The 20,072-nt window shown below is 37.2% G+C and overlaps 1 long non-coding RNA gene across 1 annotated transcript in view; it reads right to left on the bottom strand.

Moving 5' to 3' along the window:
- Positions 1 to 1,389: 1,389 nt before the first annotated feature.
- The window catches only part of LOC125095922 (uncharacterized), a 55,884-nt gene continuing 37,201 nt past the window's right edge, over positions 1,390 to 20,072 (bottom strand). Inside the window, exons 2-3 of the long non-coding RNA XR_007126005.1 lie at positions 18,633 to 18,690; positions 1,390 to 1,456 (exon numbers count right to left, since the gene is read on the bottom strand). This is a non-coding gene — a long non-coding RNA (uncharacterized LOC125095922). The remainder of the gene's footprint in view (positions 1,457 to 18,632; positions 18,691 to 20,072) is intronic.

Below are 20,072 nucleotides of genomic sequence, written 5' to 3'. Positions count from 1 at the left end.
AAATGGGAGTACAAAATGAAGCTTATTATACCTTATTTTAGAGATTCACAATACTATATTTGCATTTCAAAGTTTCTGAAAAATTATTCTATAAAGAAACCTGCTTCACCAAGTCTAACCCACGCAATTGTCAGTTCATTTAACCATAATACTGTTCTCTAAAAATCTATTATCAAGACATTTTGAAATGCTACATTAATTATGTCATTTAAAAAGTGTATATTGATATGGGCCTTGACAGAATGCTTAATAGAGAAAATACTTGTAGGTAGTTTAAGTATATAATACACAATCCTAAATATCTATTAAAACTATTGATTCAGTGGAAATATTTCTCTTTTGACTTAGGATGCTCATGTGCTTACTTCATTTCTGTATATTCCCAAGATCATATTGGTAAAGCAAAATATTCATAGACATTGACAAACCAAAAAATGGAAAAAGGGACTACATTGCCTAAACCTTTTCTTGACCATTTTTCTTTCAAACCATCAACTAATATCTAGAGCAGGAAATAACACCACATAATTATCAAGCAACCAGAGTATTTTGGTTATTGCCAATAATGCCACTTCATTTATAAGAAGTGGAAACCCTCTAATTATTCTTATTTCTCCCACTCCAACAGACCCACAGCCCCATTTATATATCAAGTCTTCTATTCAACACTCAGAAATTACAATACTGTAATGAAATTTAATTTTGAATTTGATTTTAATCAAAGCAGCTCACTCAAACTTTAAATAATTTAGTAATTAGCAGAATCCTTAAAGCTTGACTCTAAGGAAGCCATGGCTTATCTCCAGAGCACTTGTGCAACATCCATAATTTTGTGTGTGTGTGTGTGTGTATACACATATATATCACATATGAACATTTTTATTACGTGGGGGTTTGTAAATTTAAAAGCATTGGACTTTTGGGAGTCCTAATAGGTTACACTGATATTCCATATTTCAGTTCAGAAGTAAGCGAGAGACAGACATAGGAGTCAGGTAGATGGACATTCCCAACTAACTACTGACAAAGTTGTGTGGAAAATGTGGAGATTAGGAACCGCACAAGGATCGGGGGACCAGCCTTGAGGTGGTACAAAATGGAGCTGCTGAACTTGAGTCTACTTCAAGAAGGAGTGACCAGAAAAACTCCTTTGAGCAATAAAGAGAAAAGATAAGTAACTTACCGATATTTGTCAGGGCTCTGGATGGAAAAGATTGATGATGATGATAATGATGATGATGGAGATGATAATAACCACAAAAACACTACTAATAAAATCCCCCCTGGATATTTGCCCTCATAAATCTATTCTTACCCTGGGGTTCACCAGCACCACAGTTGGGAAGACATCAAATTGAAAAATTTAAATGGTCCCAGATCCTTCACATACCTTGACGACCAGCAGAAGTAAACACAAATCCTCTGGAAAGGTAACTTCAATCCAGGCTCCAAATTCCTACAAATTAATACAGTTCACAATCACAATCAAAACTTACCGAATAAACAGTGGAAGAATCTACTATGAATGAAAGTCAGTTGGAACAATATAAAACAGCTTTAGATTCCTCAGTGACTTCAGAAGATGTAAATACAAGATATAGAATATAAAATAAATACCTACGAAGTCTTTAAAGGAAATTAACCCCCTCTTTGATTTCTCAGTTCCACTATATCCAACTCTTTTGCCTAATAAAATTCATCACAGGATAGACATGAAGATCTAGGGATTAGCAAACGATAGCCATAGGCCAAATCTGGCTGTGCCAATTCATTTACATATTGTCTATGACTGCACATGACAGATTTGAATAGTCATAACCAAAAATACATGGTGCTCAAAACCTAAAATACTATTATCTGGCTCTTCACAGAAAAAAATTGTCAAAGCCTGGACTATACAAACACGTAAAGATAATCAAATAATAAAAATGCCAATAACCCAGAGATCCCTACATTTGGGTAGGTTTTTTGGCACAAAATGGTGGTTTTATTAAAGCCCAGGAACAGGACTCATGGGCAGAAGGAGCTGCCAGATCCCCACATTATAAACTCCTCCCTGGGATCACATACCAGTAGCAAAATTATAGTTCAAACTGTAGAGTACCAAAGAAAGTAAAGACTCCTAAAGTACCCTAGAATTTCTTTTGGGTAAAACAAATATATTATCTAACTCTGTGGTTGCTTTCATTGATTGTTGTTTTTATAACTTCATTAAGTAGTGAATTTTATTTTTTGAAAGATTTTTTTATTTGAGAGAGAGAGAGAGACCATGAGCTGAGGGGGGGTGGGAGGGGCAGGGGAAGAAGCAGACCTCCCCCCCACCCGCCCCTGAGCAGGGAGCCTGATGATGAGGCTCCATCCCAGAACACCGGGATCATGACTTGAGCTGAAGGCAGATGCTTCACCGAATGAGCCCCCTGAACACCCCAAAAGTGAATTATAGTTTAAAGAATTATTTTAATGTAGAAAAATATGTTGTTGTTGTTTTTTAATTACCCATGTATTTACAGTTTCTGGCACTCTTCATTCTTTTTTATAAATCTGAATATCCATCTGGCATCACTTTCTTCTGCTTGAGGAATTTCCCTTAACATTTCTTATTCAAGTCTTCTGGAAATAAATCTCTAAACTTCCACTGGTCTGAAAATATTTTTATTTTCCCTTCATTTATTAAGGATATTTTCAGTGGATAGAAATGTCCAGGTAAATAATGTGTTTTGTTTTGTTCTTAACCAGCACTTTAAAAATGTTATTCCACTGCTTTTCTGGCTTGACTGTTTCTGATTCTTATCTTTATTCTGGGTTTTGCTATCATTCTGTAAAGAATGTTAAACTTTGGCGGGGGGTAGCTAAATAATTTGTGGGTCAGCTTTATCCTTTTGAGTCTTGTCTTTGAGCTTTTGTCGGGACCCCAGTCAGGTATATTCTTTAGCAAAGCTTGACTCTTCTAGGATCTTCATTAAACACCTCAGATGTTCTTAGGTGTCTCCAACCTGGCTGGTCAGAGCATAAGTATCTTTCTGCCTGTGTACATTCTGGAAATTATTCAAATTTCAACCGTCTAAGAATTTTTTATTGGCCCCACCCACTTTCACTGATGCATGCCCAGACTGGTATTGTGCAGCAGTTTCAAAGAGAATCTTCTCTACATTCCTCTCCGGTATTCTGCACTGCATGTGCTAACCACGGAGTCTTCCTGAACTCCAATCTCTGTCTTCTTCGCTCAGCAAGACCACGATTTACTTCTCAGGTTCCAATACCCCTTCTTCCCTCACAAATAGATATTTTGGGCACTTTGCAGAAGAGCATCTAGGCAAAAATGACAATCACAGGGCTTATCTTGCTTATTCTCCTTTTTTTCGTCACAGTACTGGGACGCCTTTTGTCCAGTGTCTAAAAACATCAGTTTTGCATATTTTGTCTGTTTTTCTAGTTGTTTATAGAGAAGGGAAGTGTTGTATAGTTACTCAAATTTTGCCAGAAATAGAAGTGAGCAGGTTGTTTTAATCATGATGATGGGCCTCCATATTCCAGCCTGTTCTAGTTATTGAATCCTCATAAAATCTCTTAGAATTCCTGGCATATGGCTGCCAAGAGTGATCAAGCCATCACACCTATTGTTGACATTGGATATTTTAATTTCCAAGTACATGGGGGTTTCCTGATAATTTTATTCATTTCTAATTTAATCCCATTGCACTCAGAGAACTTTCTCTATTTGATTTTCTTCATTTTAAATATACTTAGACTCAGGTAACATTCTCCCTTTCAATTCATAGTAGTATTTCTTGTAGGATACCTGAAAAAACCCAAAGTGGTAAATAAAGCCTACAATTTTTAAGCCAAACTGTAGCTCCAGCTAGCTTCTAGTAAGTTGATGTGACAGAATTTTTTTTTTTTTTAAGATTTTATTTATTTATTTGTCAGAGAGAGAGAGGGAGAGAGAGCGAGCACAGGCAGACAGAATGGCAGGCAGAGGCAGAGGGAGAAGCAGGCTCCCTGCCGAGCAAGGAGCCCGATGTGGGACTCGATCCCAGGACGCTGGGATCATGACCTGAGCCGAAGGCAGCTGCTTAACCAACTGAGCCACCCAGGCGTCCCCAGAATTTTGTTTTAAAGAAGCGTTTTTAGGAAGAACCTTTAACTTAATAGGCATCTGTTTCTCTTCTCTGCACAAAATGATTCGTCACCGTGAAATTTGAGAGAACTAGTTAAGAGCAATATTTTCATACTCTCTCTTGGAAATAGTATAACCGTATCCCTTCTTGGGTACCCTTCCCATTTGCCGCTCTTTCCACTTTTTCATTTAGTACCTGCTTTCATACCTATTCTCCCCACCATGGTGTGGTTTTCTGGTTGGAGTCTAATGCTTACCCATAAAACAAACAATAACAACAGACATGCCAATGTCTCTCGTATGCCCCATTTCCAGGAAGAGATCATAGAATTTTGCAGGTAAAAAATCAGACTATCTTTACAGTTTGCCAATTGGATTCCATTCATACTTAGCCCTAATTTGATTTTATGGCACAAAACTGTTTATTACCTACTCCCAAAGTACTATAGGAATACACCCAAAGTTAATGGCTGGGATAGCATGTCTTACCCAATGATACCTTCCTCTCCTGGCATGTGCAAATTTGATTCTGGTCCCAGGATAATGAAATCACACAAAACGAAAGAAATATATATGCATTTCTCACTTTACCCTCTCATATTCAATGTATTTAATTGACCAAACCAGCCTTTCAAACCCCACCACCACCTATTTTAAATACGAAATGTTTTAATTTCCCATTCTAATTTTCAGTGAAAACACAGCTCAGTGAGTCAAAGAACATAATATGTTCATATCTTCTTGCTCTTTCTTGTACATTAGCAGTAAAATGCTTCTGTTGATCAAAAGAAACCTATCTTGGTGGGTCAAATTGATAGACAATCTTCTGTTAAAAACTTTGAACCATACTCTCTATAGTTCCTTCTCTTCCAGGATAAGCAAAGCCTGGAATATCTAGATCCATTTAGATCTATCTATCTATTTATATTTCAGTTAGCATCCAATTATAGCCCATGGGAATTATATTGGCTAGGAACACATGCAGTCCACTTGCCAAAAGGAGAGAAGGTAGGCCTTGTCCTCAGAAAATTCTCCCATGTCTGGAAACAGTCATGTTTGGGTGATTTCTTTCTTGTGGACATTGGTTTCTTCAGGTGCAAAAAGGAATGCATTGTCATTGGGCCCATCCATACAGGACATGGCACCTGTGTTTCATTTTGTGAAACCAGGTGGCTAGTTCTAGGGCTCCAAGATCTCATTTATCCTTTGCCCTCACAGTTCATTTCTTTGAGATTTTTGTTCATTGTTAACTCCTCAGAGACTTTCCTGACTTTATGAGCAAAGAGCGTTCTCGTCTACCATTCATGCTGCCGCCATTCCCAGCATGCCTCCATCATTCTGCTTTTTTTCTCTAAAACATTTTCTCAACATCTAAATTATTACAAGTATTTTATTTATTAAAGAAGTTGCCACTCCCCTTACTAGAGTATAAGCACCATTCCAGCAGGAACATGCTCTTGTTTGCTCACAGCTGAATCCTTGGTGCCTCGATGCTGAGCATAAAGTAGATGAATTTTTGATGGTTGAAGGAAGCAATAAGTGCAGGAAGCTTTCTAACGGAAAATCACCCTTACGGATTCAGAAAATGAAACTGCAATAGCTGTTACCAAAGCCTGTATTCTTGCTGGCCTAATGAAAGCCAAACCTCTGAAGATATTGTTATTCCTCGGTGGATGCATGTTTCCGCCTCTGAATAGCATTTATGTCACATCTTTTTCTGCAGTGGTAGGATGCGCCCCTAAGCGGTTTATTTACCTCTTATGCTATTTCCATACTCTTTCAGAAAGGCACAACTGAGCTATAATAATTTTAACTCCTTCCTAAATTGGCCCTCCGCCTACTCTTACATATGTAAGGTTGTTTCAGGATCTGGCTACCTTCTTTCGTTTTCCTTTGATTTCTGGTCTAGATATCTTGTTTCCTAAAATATTCCTGTAGAATTCCCCCTTGGAGATGGGGAAAGAGATAAAGCTAGTGAGTTCTAAATCTCTGTTACAAACATCTATTGTTTGAACAAATCTTGTCCATCTTCACGTCCTTTGGGGCAACAGTGGTGAACTGCATGAACCCTGGAGCCTGACCACCCAAATTCCAATTCCAGCTCTACCATTTACTAAGTGCATCGCTTTGAATAAGTTATATAACCTCTCTGTACCTCAACTTCTACAGCTGTAAAATAGGAAACGTAGGGGTCCGTGGCTGGCTCAGCATGCAACTTTTGATCTCAGGGTCATGAGTTCAAGCATCACCCTACATTGGGGTGGAGCCCACTAAAAAAAAAAAAAATCATTGTGGCATATCTGTCACGTAGGATTATTTTTAAAATAATTATTTTTAAATAATTTATTTTAAAAATAAATGTGTGTGCACATGCACACACATCAAGTTTGGAACTACATCTGACATGTAGTAGGTACTCTCTAACAGTTAGCGTTTTCTTTTAGAATCCAATGTAAGAAGTATTCTAGCAGATTAACATTTTACCCAGGATTGAGCTCAACCTAATTTGGTTCCACTGTGCTCTCATTTGACCTCTCTTATCCTTCCTTTAGAACACTGGTTTTTGGGACACTTGGGTGGCTGTCAGTTACACGTCTGACTTTGACTCAAGTCATGATCCCAGGGTCCTGGGACCAAGCCCCATGTCCCGTCTCTGCTCAGTGGGGAGTCTGCTTCTTGTGCTCCCTCTGCCTCCTTCTCTGCCTGCTGCTCTACCTGCTTGTGTGTGTGTGCTCTCTCTCCCTCTCAATCTGGGTCAAATAAATAAATAAAATAGCATTGGTTCTCAAATGTGTTGCCTGAGTCAACAGCATTAGCTTCCTAGTACTTATTAGAAATGTGAGATCTTGGGTTCCACCCCAGACCTACTAATTAGAAACTCTAGGGTGAAGCTAATCAATCTATTTCAACTAGCCTTCCCTGTGATTCTGATAGAAGTTCAAATTTTATTTATTTATTTATTTTTAAGATTTTATTTATTTATTTGACAGAGATCACAAGTAGGCAGAGAGGCAGGCAGAGAGAGAGGAGGAAGCAGGCTTCCCACTGAGCAGAGAGCCCAATGCGGGGCTCAACCCCAGGACCCTGGGATCATGACCCAAGCTGAAGGCAGAGGCTTTAGCCCCCTGAGCCACCCAGGTGCCCCAGAAGTTCAAATTTTAAAACCACCACCTTAGATTCCTAACTCAGTATTTTTTTTTTTTTAATGTTCTCTCAGTGAACAGAGAGTGACCCCATAACTCTATCACCTTGAAAATGTCCACTTGGTATGGTTTTTACAACTTTTTTGACCCTTGCATCCCATTTTAGAGATTATGATCTAATTGGTCCGGATATGCCTTGGCCATTGGGCACTGGGCCATTTTTAAAAGAGGGTTTCTCATGTGCAGCCAAGTTTCAGAACACAGATCTATACTCTTGTTTCAGCACAAGCGATTCTGAATTTCCTTGTTTCTGGAACTTAGTATAGAACAGTGTTTCCCAGTCTTCCCTAGTGATTCAAATAATTGAAGTCCTTGATACAAATACAAATTCCAAGCCCCTATCCCAGTCCCAGTAAATCAGAATCTCCCAGAAAGCCCCAGGAAGTGGTATTTTTAAACAAGCACCCCAGGTGATTCTTCTCATTATGGAAATTAAGGAAAGAGTGATACATCAAAAATAAATAAATATGTATGATTCTTGTTACTTTTCATTGAGGGATGAGAATACGGTCTGATCAGCACACTGCACTGCGAGTAGAATTACACCTCTTAGTTTTCATATGTTTTTTATCTTTTTACTCATTAATTATAGTGTCATAAACTGAGTAATTACTCTATTTGGGTTCCTAAAGGAACAAAGTATGTGATTTGGATTTATTTTATAGAAGGAAAACAAAACCAGAGTATTTTTTCATCAAGAATGAGATCCAAATCCCTTGCTAACCTTGAAAGGAGATTACTTGCTTGCTTAGTTAGGAAGAATGACCAAATTCATTATGCCCCACATAAAAAGTCCCACTACTACTCTGAAAAAAAAAAAAATTTTAAATTAAAATGAGCAGTTATTTTATTTTTTTTTAAGATTTTATTTTTATTTATTTGACAGAGAGAGATCACAAGCAGACAAAGAGGCAGGCAGAGAGAGAGAGAGAGGGAAGCAGGCTCCCTGCCAAGCAGAGAGCCTGATGCGGGACTCGATCCCAGGACCCTGAGACCATGACCTGAGCCAAAGGCAGCGGCTTAACCCACTGAGCCACCCAGGTGCCCAAAAATGAGCAGTTATTTTAAATGGAATAAAACTTCATTTAGAGATTATAACTTTACTGGTTGCATGATAATTAAATACCAATTAATTATTACAAAGTTAGCATTTGTGAGGTTAAATAATTATTTGGGGAAAAAAAGATTACGAAATCCAAATTGAAACACCAAGAAATTTAATGTATCAAAATTACCATAAAACTTGCACAGTGTCTCTTTGGAATTAATGAGACAGAACTCTGTGTGGTAGTGACATTACAGGGTAACTTTATGTATTTCTAATGCAGTAAATGTGCTTTTATCAATTAAATACACAGCTTTTAGTATTTAGCTTGTAATAGTTATCTCACTAAGTGACAAGAAGTACATTTATTAGGTTATGTGATTTAATTTATTATCATATAATTTATTCTGCTTTATAGATGCTTTAAAAAGCCGAATTCATTTCACCAGATTCAGGACTCATTCAGAGAGCATAGCTTCTATGATTTGCTTGAAACTTTAATCTTGAAATCATTTGACTCAGGCAAAATGCATCTGTGGACAGGCCTAAAGATCAGAGCTACCTAAAGAATATCAGATACTTCCACCTTGAATTATTCAACAACTATGACTGTGTCGATCTGTACAAACTTCAAAATAAGGAGGGCTCAGAAAGTATCTCTCTGTTCTACCCATCAAGCATTAAAGCATAATGAACAGACTATAATAATTTATCAAAACAAAATCCAAAATATAAGCAAATTGCATAGAATTTTTTTAAGATTTTTTTTTAATTTGACAGAGAGAGACAGTGAGAGAGGGAACACAAGCAGGGGGAGGGGAAGAGGGAGAAGCAGGTTCCCTGCTGAGCATGAAACCTGATGCGAAGCTCGATCCCAGGACCCTGGGATCATGACCCCAGGCGCGTAACAACTGCATAGAATATTTTTAACTGGAGAATAAGCAACATGGTTTAGTGCTTTTTAATATTAGACAGAAAGGCCCCTGGATAATTGTAAAATCTGCTCTGCTTACCTTCATAGCAAGTTCTATCGCCAGCTTGTTCCCAAGATACCTTGAGTTTTCTGCCACCATCTTCCCACCTAATGTTCCAATGGCTGTAGCCCCCACTTCCAACCAAATGTCCCTCTCCTGGGTCCTACTCTCCTTCAGAATGATAGCTAGTCCAATTAGCTAAGCACCTGTAACTAAATCCAGAGTGTTTGCTAAAGCAGTGCTTCTCACACTCTAATGTGTATATGGATCACCTGGTCATCTTGTCAAAATGCAAATTCTGAATCAACAAGTGGGTTGGGGCCACTGATTTTGTAATTCTCTCATGCTCCCAGGTGATGTTCCCGCTGGTCCACAGATCACGTTTTGAGTAGAAAGAAGCTGATAGGCTTTTGTTTTTGTTTTTGTTTTTTCCCAAGTTAGAGCACCGTCTTTCCTGTCTAGTCCAAGGACTTAGTGCTTCAGAAAAAAAAAAATGCAGATTTCTGGGCTTAATTCTAGACTTACTAAATCTGAATCTGTGAGGAATGAGCCCAAGAATGTGCCACTTTAATAACCTCCTCAGGTGAATCCTGTGCATCCCACAGGCTAAATTACAGGTTCATCTCCAACTCTGTTCCTAGGGTCTCCATGTCATAGCTAGACGTTTTGAGAACTGCTTTCTACAGGTATTGTCCTGATCCAAAGGAGCAAATCAAGTACCGGAAGCAGCAGATAAAATGACAGGTTACGTGAGAATAGTTTTAGAAAAGTAGGACACAAATTATCAATGGAGCCATGTCTTCATTCTAAACAATAAAGAAGCCCTTTTATTTTCTCTGACGTGGGCACCTTGTAGAGTACATAAAATTGCTTGTGAATAAAGTTCTTTTGTGCTACTAGCAATAGTGGGAATGTTTGCCAGAGCATGTGAGTCTCTGAGTATCTCACTTGGCTATCTCCAGCTTGCCAATTTCTCTTGTTGACATTGCTTTCACTTGCCATTACTTGGCACCACATGGCGGGTGCTAAGTCATTGCTGGTAATTACATGCTTCAGTAGAAACTTAGATCCTGCATGCTCAGGAGAGTGTAAAAGCTGTCATGAAAATTTAAAAATAGAGACTCAAGCATGTGGCCTCTCAAAAGATGTAGATGCAGCTTTCAACAGCAACATTTCAACAGAAGTGAACATGCTCAAAATGTAAAGATTAAATGTGTCCAGGTTGGTATTTTATGGAAATATCTGCTGAAAAATGCCATTAATGAAATAACTTTCTGAAAGCACAGCTGCTGAAAGTACTTCACAAACATGGAGAGATAATAGAGCCTTTACCCTCCAGTCACACTGTCACCCTCCCTCCCTTAGAGAAGTCACCAACTGATATCAGTTCCATTCATTCGTTTGGCCTAGAAGTTTGCAGATAGTTATGTTGAGCATATTGAGATCTTTCTGAGAGGAAGTGATATTCTGAGTAATATTTCTTCCAGACATTACTTCAGTGTTCTTCAAGTGAGCTCGATTTTAAGCAGGGTGTGCTTTGTTGCTCAAAGCAGAATCTGGAAGTAAGTCAAGATTTCACAAATCCTGTACAGAGGTATGCAATTTAAAACTTTGACATTTTCAGAAATGTGTAAGGATTCAAGTCAAATTTGGTTTATTCTAAATCACTCTGCCTAACCCTGGGGAAAATCAAATAGAAGGAGAATTCTTTGACATCGGGGAAGAGAAATAGTTATTGCTATATCTACATGAAGACAGATACAGCAAAAATGAAGAAAGGTTAAAAGAGAAAAATGAATCTAACTAAAATAGAACTCCTAAGTTGAGCACTCAATTTTCTTAATATACTTGATCCTAACTAAATAGCTGTTTACTTCGACTTATTTCAATACTCACTTCATTTTATAAATGGAATATTCTTCTAATAAATGTCAATAAATGAAAACTCAATTCTGTTTCCACAAAAACAAAAATAAGAAGCTCTATGGGGGATGAAATTACAAAATGAAACTATTCTCTCAGGATGATTGTGATCTTGTGCCTGGGGTGTAAGGAGAGGGTTGCTAATAAAATAATCCTACAAATATCTATATTGATAATCAGAATATAAGCGATATGAGAGAATAGCTAATGTTGATGTGATTCAAAGGACTGGTGTCTTCAGGTTGGGAGATCAAGGACTGCTTTGTGGAGTTGATGCTTTTTTATAAAATGCTTGTATAAGATTTTAGAAAGACTATTAAGAACATTGAGAAGAATTAGCAGACACTACAACAAAAGTATAAAGACTGGAGAACATAGGATGTGTTTGGCTTAAGTGTGTGGGTTTGGTTTCCTCTTGGGTACAAGTAAGGAAGAAGTGGAGGGGTAGCTAATGAAAGTAGGGAGCCATGTAATGAAGGCATTGGCTAGCAAGCTTGAAGACATTTTTCCTGACTCAACAATGGAAAATCTTGCATTACAGTAAATAATGGCAAAACTAGTCTTTCTATACAATGGATTTGAGTGAGGAGATAACTAGTTATGAAGTTACTATGAAATAACAATATTGAGAAAATAGAGGAAGAGAAAGAAAGAGGGAATTGGATGGATTCATCTTGGGGTATTGAGATAGAAACTATTGAACTCGGTAGTGGGTTAGATATAAGTTTAGGCACACAGATAAGCAGGAGGTGTAGGAGAGGGAATTCAAAACTGTCTTGGGATTTCAAGTTTAGATGACTAAGAAAATAGAACATTTTTTTCCAAAAAAGAAAAAAGTAAAATGTATATATAGAAATTTTCCCACTTTAATTCAAATTTAAGAAGGTTTGCCTCATTGTTTTGTTTGACTTTAACAATCTAGGAGTGCCTGGCTGGCTCAGTTGGAAGAGCATGGGACTTTTGATCTCAGAGTTGTGAATTTAAGCCCCAACTGGGTATAGATATTACTTAAATAAGTAAATAAACTTAAAAAAAATCTAGATAATTACTTCAATTATTTCCTTCCTATATACTAGTATCCATGTAGTCTTTTTAAGATAATATGGATGGATTACATTATAAACACATAAACTTAAAACCAAGCAATATCATAACAGAAGTTATTTCAGTATTGTTTTATTAAAAGCACTGCTTTATACTTTTAAATGGTAGATATACAAATAAAATCTTAAAATGTGCATACTATTGAATTTGCTTCACTAACCTTGTTTCATTTGTTTTTTTTTAATTTGAGTATAGTTGACAATGTTACATTCATTTCAGGTGTTCAACCTAGCGATTCACAAGTCTAGACATTATGCTATGTTCAATACAAGTATAGCTACCATCTGTCCCCACATATTGCTGTTACAATATCATTATATTCCTTACACTGTGTCTTTTATTCCAGTGACTTGTTCATTCCAAAACGGGAAGCCTATATTTCCCTCTCCCCTTCACCCTTTTTGTCCAGCCCCCTAACCCTCTCCTCTGGCAATCATCAGTCTGTTCTATTTATTATTGGTCTGATTCTCCTTTTTTGTTTATTTTGTTTTTCTTTTAGATTCCACATATGAGTGAAATCATATGATATTTTTCATTCTCTGACTAATTTTATTTAGAATTGTACCCTCCAGGTCCATTCATGCTGTCTCAAATGGCCCAATTTCATTCTTCTTTATGGTTGAGTAATATTACTAAATCTATCTATCTATCTATCTATCTATACTGTATCTTCCTTATTCACTCTATAGAATCTGTAGATTCCTTGCATACTATGGACATTTTAACAATATTAATACTTCCAGTCTATGAGTATTCCATATGTTTGCATAATCTTCAATTTCTTTTATCAGTGTTTTATAGTTTTCAAAGTACAGGTCTTTCATCTCACTGGGTAGGTTTATTTCTAGGTATTTTATTCTTTTGGGTGCAATTAAAACAGTATGATTTCTCTTTCTGCTACTTCATTTTTAGTGTATAGATATGCTACTGATTTCTGCATATTAATTTTGTATCCTGAAACTTTACCAAATTCATCAGTCCTGATAAAGTTTTATGGTAGAGTCTTTCAGATTTTCTCTGTAAAGTATCATGTCATCTGCAAATAGTGATAGTTTAACTTCTTCTTTACCAATATAAATGCCTCTTATTTCTTTTTCTTACATGATTGCTATGGCTAGGACTTCCAGTACTATGTTGAATAAGGCATTAGCCTTGCATTAGTAAGACAAAAACCACAGGAACTGAGTTGACATATGAACAGCTCTAAAGGAAATATTCTTTAAAAAATGTTTACTAAATTTGCTTATATTATTTCAGTTTTAGGATTATATGAGTAAAAATTTATAGTGTAGTTTTATATATGGTATATTTGTTATTGAAACAAGAAATTCACTGATATAGGTAATATTGCACATTTATTAGCACACTTTAATGATATGATAAAAGTTAGCTATAATCTGGAAAATCAATAACCTTTACATATAACACTTATGTTGTGTTAGGCACCATGTTAGAATGAAGCACCAGGTTTCAGCCATGAAAAGGAAATAGGCCCATCCTAAACAAAGTTATTATCTGAAAGAGTAGAAAAGCCACTCAACTATAACAGAGTTTGAATTCTAAGGACACAGTGCTATGATGTACAAAACACATGCACCTAATGCAGGTATTATAGACCAGAGAAGGCTTCTTCAACCTCAGAGTAGAGAAGTAACTGGACCAACGAAAAGAACTGAGGTGGACATGGAAATTTCCCAGCAGAGAAGATGTAATGAGAAGACCTAGAGGCAAGGAGCTGGACAGCGGAAAATGTTGTGGACAGCAGTGGGGGAGGGGGTGGTAAAAGTAAGGATAAAAGGATCATGGAAGGATTGTGTGCTCTGTTAAAGAGTTTGGGATTCTACCTAGAAGTCAGGTGCAAAGCAGAGAAACAGATCAGTTAGACTGAAAAGAGAAACTGGCCTTGAGGATATTGCAGAATATGAAAAGAGATACTGATGTCTTCTAAACACTTACAAGTGGATATAAATATGATATAGTAAGACTAGCAGAATGTGGTAAGTGAATAAATATGGAGATAAGGGAAAGGGAGAGGTCTAACAGCAAGATCTAAGATAATATTAAGTCCCTTAAATTGGGTAACCAGAGAGATAGTATTCACTAAGACAGAATCAGTAGAAAAAGACCAAACCTGGAATGTAAGATATGAATTGAACTTTATGTATATTGCACTAAAGATGCCCAAGTTATCCAAATGGAGGCATCCTATAGACAACTGGGCATGCAGGTTTGAAGCAAAGAAGAAAGATCTAGTCCAGTGACTGATCATCAGCATATATATGGCAATTGAAATAAAGGGAGTAAATGATATTGTTCAGGGATACTATTTAAGCTGACAAATGGAGCTTGAAAAATACCAACAATTAATGCCAAAGAGGAAGAAAAGTAGTCAGGGATAAAATCAGTAAACAGAAGAAGTGAAATGTGATGAAAGCCACAAGAACTGTTTTGAAAAACTAAAGCATTAATGCTACTGAGTGGTCAAGGATGTTAAGAACCGAAAAGTGTCTACTGGACTCATTAGCAAGAATATTATGAACAAACATTGTAATAATATTTCTGTAGATTAATGGGGGCAAGCTAATTTGTACTGAATGACAGAGGTAAATTTCAGAAACCAATTATAGATAACTCTTTTATTTTTTTTTAAAGATTTTATTTATTTATTTGACAGAGAAAGAGAGTACAAGTAGGGGGAGCTGCAGAGACAGAGGGAGAAGCAGACTCCCCGTTGAGCAGGGAGCCCAATATGGGGCTCAATCCCAGGACCCCAGGATCATGACCTGAGCCAAAGGCAGATGCTTAACCGACTGAGCCACTCAGGCACCCCTAAACAACTTTTAAATAAAGCTTCAGATATTTAGTATATGTGCTGCCAAAGCAAACACAAGCTTCAGAGATATTTAAAGACAGACATAGAATAGATATAAGATTGTCTATATTGCCTGGCATGGTTAAATGTTCATTAGCGATATGAGTACACAATGACTTTGAAGATACAGGATGGAATCAAAGCACCTCCTAGGTGAAATAATTAACTTTAAGGGGGTGGGGGAATTTTTTTTTTTTCCTTAGGTAAAAAAGAAAATGATGGAGTCAATTTTTTTTTTTTAGCCCAGTGTATTGGTTTTCTATTGTTTTATAAAAAATCACTATGAATTTAGTAGTTCACAACTACAAAAATTCTCATCTCACAATTTTCAGGAGTCTGGACACTGGTTAACTGGGGCATCTCAAGGAGAACAGAGTGAAATCAAGGTGTTTGTTGGCTGGGGCTGTGTTCTCATCTGAGATACAGGGTCCTCTTCTAAACCCACTGGTTCTTAGCATAACCTTATTCCTTGAAATTGTGAAACAGGTCCCTGCTCTACTGCTGGCTGTCAGCCAGGTGTTGTTTTAATACACCACTTGTTGTGCCTTTCATGTTGTCCTCTCTATAAATGGCAGCTGCTTCTTTAAGGCAAACAAGAAAACATTTGCTGCTTCAAATCTCTCTAATAATAGAAGGACCAGTCTCTCTCTCTCTTTTTTTTTTTTTTTAAAGATTTTATTTGTTTATTTGACAGAGAGAGATCACAAGTAGACAGAGAGGCAGGCAGAGAGAGAGAGAGAGGGAAGCAGGCTCCCTGCTGAGCATAGAGCCCGATGCGGGACTCTATCCCAGGACCCTGAGATCATGACCTGAGCCGAAGGCAGTGGCTTAACCCACTGAGCCACCCAGGCGCCCCAGGACCAGTCTCTTTTAATGGCTCATCTGATTAGATCAGGACCAACCCAGGATAATTCCTTGTGATTAACTCAAAGTCAACTGATTTGAAACCCTAATTCCATCTGAAAATTCCCTTCACCTTTATAAAATAATATAACTGAATTGCAAGAATGACATCTAATCTACTCACAGGTCCCAACCACACTCAAAAGGAAGAGATACTATAGAACAAGTAATCCAGGAGGAGGGAAGTCTAAGGGCTCTCTCAGAATCCTGCATAACACACAACAAGAAAAAACACCCTAACTTTAAATATTTTCCCTTTTTTTTGAAGGGAGATTTGTTCACTACTCACTTAATATGAGGGTATTCATATCTAAATACATAAATATGTACATTGTTTTATATCTAGCTTTTACGGAAGTAATTCTCAGTCTTAAAAGAACAAAAACTACAAAACAACTAAAAATTTACTATTTATTGAAAAAAACAACACCATTGAAAACTGCTGGGACGCTTCTAACCCAGAGTTAGGCTAAGAGTATAATTGCAGAGAGATCTCATTAGTCAACACAGAGATCTAAATCATGGCCTTCAATAACCCTAAAGAAAAGATAACAGAAAAATTAAGGCAATTATTGCAACTCTTTGATACAGCTTTTCCCACCTGTCTTTATTAGATCATACTTGGGAACTTCTGCTTTGGGGCGACACTAACTGTTGACCCTCTTTGGTGCCATACAGACTTACTGCTTAAGGTAGACTATCTCTCCCCATTCCCTCATAGGTAATTTCATAAGTACACTCAGTTTTGGACTTCTCTCAGCACAGAAAAAGAAGACTCCTGTAGGGGACCTTTTTTTCCCTTTGGATTCAGGATCTCTTTACGAAACGGGTAGAGACTAACCATGTGAGAATTAGGTACCTGTTCATAATAGAACCTACTCTATCAGCCCTCAAAACACTGATAGCACAAATGAATTCCCACTTACTTTATTCTTCCAGAATTGTACAGAATTAAACGGTGATAAAACTCAAATGGAAAAATTAAGAAATGATGAAACAAATGATCTTTTCTTCATGTAATGTGCCCTGGAAATCCCAACACCTACCAAACAGCACCAACAAAACATAACACAGTATCTCCTTCTGCAAATTAGTAAGATAATTCAATTCTAGGACTGTTCAAACACAGTGAAATACAGTGCCATTATCAATCTACAGTGTCTTCAGTGGTGTGGAAAGAGGATGAGGCTAGAAATACAAGTATGTGCAATTAGGATATATTTGTCATACATGATCCATGAAAATAATGTAGGATAGATAAGAGAAAAGAGGATAAAAATAGTACCTCCCACTAGTTATTATATCCCCATGTTATTATAGTCATTATGGTGGATACTTTAATTTTTTATTTAAGTTCAATTTATTAATATATAGTGTATTATTAGTTCATAGGAGTAGAGCTAGTGATTCATCAGTTGCATATAACCCCCAATGCTCATTACATCGACTGCCCTCCTTAATGCCCATCACCCAGTTATCCCCTCCCCCACCCACTTCCCCACCAGCAACCCTCAGTTTGTTCCCTACAGTTAAGAGTCTCTTATAGTTTGCCTCCCTAAACATTTTATATCTTATTTTATTTTTCCTTCCCTTCTCCTATGTTCATTTATTTTGTTTCTTAAATTCCACATATGAGTGAAATCATATGGTATTTGTCTTTCTCCGACTGACTGACTTCACTTAGCATAATACCCTCCAGTTTATGGAGATACTTTAAACACATTATCTCAGATCTTCACAATGACCTGGCAATGTAGGTACTTGTCTCAATTTCTACATTTTTACAACAGGGACAGAAAGTTAAGAAACTTATCCAGGGACACAGAAGGAGTAAGCAGCTGTAATGTGTCCCCAAGTTTAGCTGACTTCAAGGCCTGTGCGATTTCTCATATATCACATCAACTCCGGTTGGAAAGAGCGCTAGTGAGGAGCCTGATGTCATATGTCTCCAGAGCACTGGAGTAGCACATGCTAAAATAACCTCAGACTCTTTCTGGCTGCTCATGACCTCCTTTTTTAGAAAAGTACCAAAAAACATAAATTTAGTATGCCCTATTGCCCTGCATATGATGAGATTATGTCCTATAAACTGGTTTATTTTCATAATAATATTTTTAATAAGACAGACTTTTTAAAAATAAATACTTTATCCATTAAACATTTTTATATCAGAGATTTCATAGCTGATTAAATTCTTGGATTTAGGGGGTGCCTGAGTGGCTCAGTCAGTTATGCATCTGCCTTCAGCTCAGGTCATGATCCCAGGGTCCTGGGATCAAGCCCTGCATCTGGCTCCCTGCTCAGTGGGAAGCCTGCTTCTCCCTCTCTCATTCCCCCTGCTTGTGCTCCCTCTCTCTCTGTCTCAAATAAATAAAATCTTTAAAAAAATATATTAGATTCTTGGATTTGGTCATTTCTTTTTTTTTCTTTTTCTTTTTTTTTTTTTTAAGACCACAGTTAAATGACGCTTTAAATATATAAGTCACAATACGTTAGTTCCCATGCTTCTTCCTATGGTTTAGCTTGTACAAATCTGTACCATTTTCATTCTGGAAAAAAAAATCACTATTTGAGGGGAAAAAAGAGACATTATGTCAGTAACATACATGTGAGTATTGGGAACAATTCTATAGCTTTTGTGTTATTATAGGGTGATATAATTGCTGTTTCCTCTAGTGTTTCTCTCCTTCCCCTTTGAGAAGCCAACATATAAGACTTCTGCCTGCATGTCCAGAGCCAGAAACTCATTAGGATTGCAGTCCTGCAAGGCAGTGCTGGGAACCAAACTGTGAAATTGTGATTCCTCAAGTGGAGTGTGGGAAGCCCTATGTACTGATAGTTTTCTAATGGATTGAACCACACAATCACAGCAAATAGAAAACCCTGAAGGCTGATTCTGTGTGTGTGTTTATTTTAGTGGTGTTCAAGAGAAAACTAATCAGAGGAAAATTTATGAAAACAAATGTTTCCTTGGCTAAGAGACGTCTGCTCTAATATTTGCTTTTCATTGATAGTTGACATGCATTTTGACTATCCTTTTAAATTTTTATTTTTCTAAAGAATTCCTTATGACAGAGAATATGAACAAAGAAACACTGGTGGAATTCGTCAGCTGAACTTTGCAAAATTTTATAATAAATCCCATCTTTATCCCTTCTCTTGGACAGACTCGGGAATCAAATGGCCAAAATAATCAGCCCTTCTGTTTACTTAATTTTCCTGTAAAAATTACACAAGAAAACAAGATAAGTAGTTTAAAACCAAAATAGCATCATTCTGTCTATTGAGCCTGCATATCTACAAAGAGAATGGTGGCACTCAAGAACTATTTTTTTTTTTTAGATTTTATTTATTTATTTGACAGACAGAGATCACAAGTAGGCAGAGAAGCAGAGAGAGAGAGAGGAGGAAGCAGGCTCCCTGCGGAGCAGAGAGCCCGATGTGGGGCTCCATCCCAGGACCCTGGGATCATGACCCAAGCCGAAGGCAGAGGCTTTAACCCACTGAGCCACCCAGGCTCCCCTCAAGAACTATTTGATGTAAGCAGCAACTTGGATGAGTTAGTAGATAAAACTTCAACTTGCAACTTCAAAGAAATTTATCTAAAACTATGATTGCCTAAAATAAATACATTCATATAAATTGGCTCCAACCTACCGTTTTATATTTGTTCTTAGAGTGTAAACTTGCATATAACAGTGAGTAAGGGACAGGGGGCTAGGTAAGGATAGACAGATAGGGGGTTATGTGATCAGGCTCACAGAAACCCCCAAAATGTGGAGGTATGGGGAAACCAGAGATAAAGGGAACAAACCAGACCACCCTGCCCTAAGCATGTGGAGTGGGTGTCTTTTTTTATGATAATTGCCTGTGACCAACAAGGAAATTAAGTAGACACTAAAAAAGGAAGTAAGGCATTGACATTGTTAAC

Source organism: Lutra lutra, chromosome 1 (genome assembly GCF_902655055.1).
Source record: "Lutra lutra chromosome 1, mLutLut1.2, whole genome shotgun sequence".
NCBI classification, from domain to species: Eukaryota; Metazoa; Chordata; class Mammalia; order Carnivora; family Mustelidae; genus Lutra; species Lutra lutra.
Note: the sequence above shows the minus strand (reverse complement) of the source record. Positions and strands in the feature narration are given on the sequence as shown.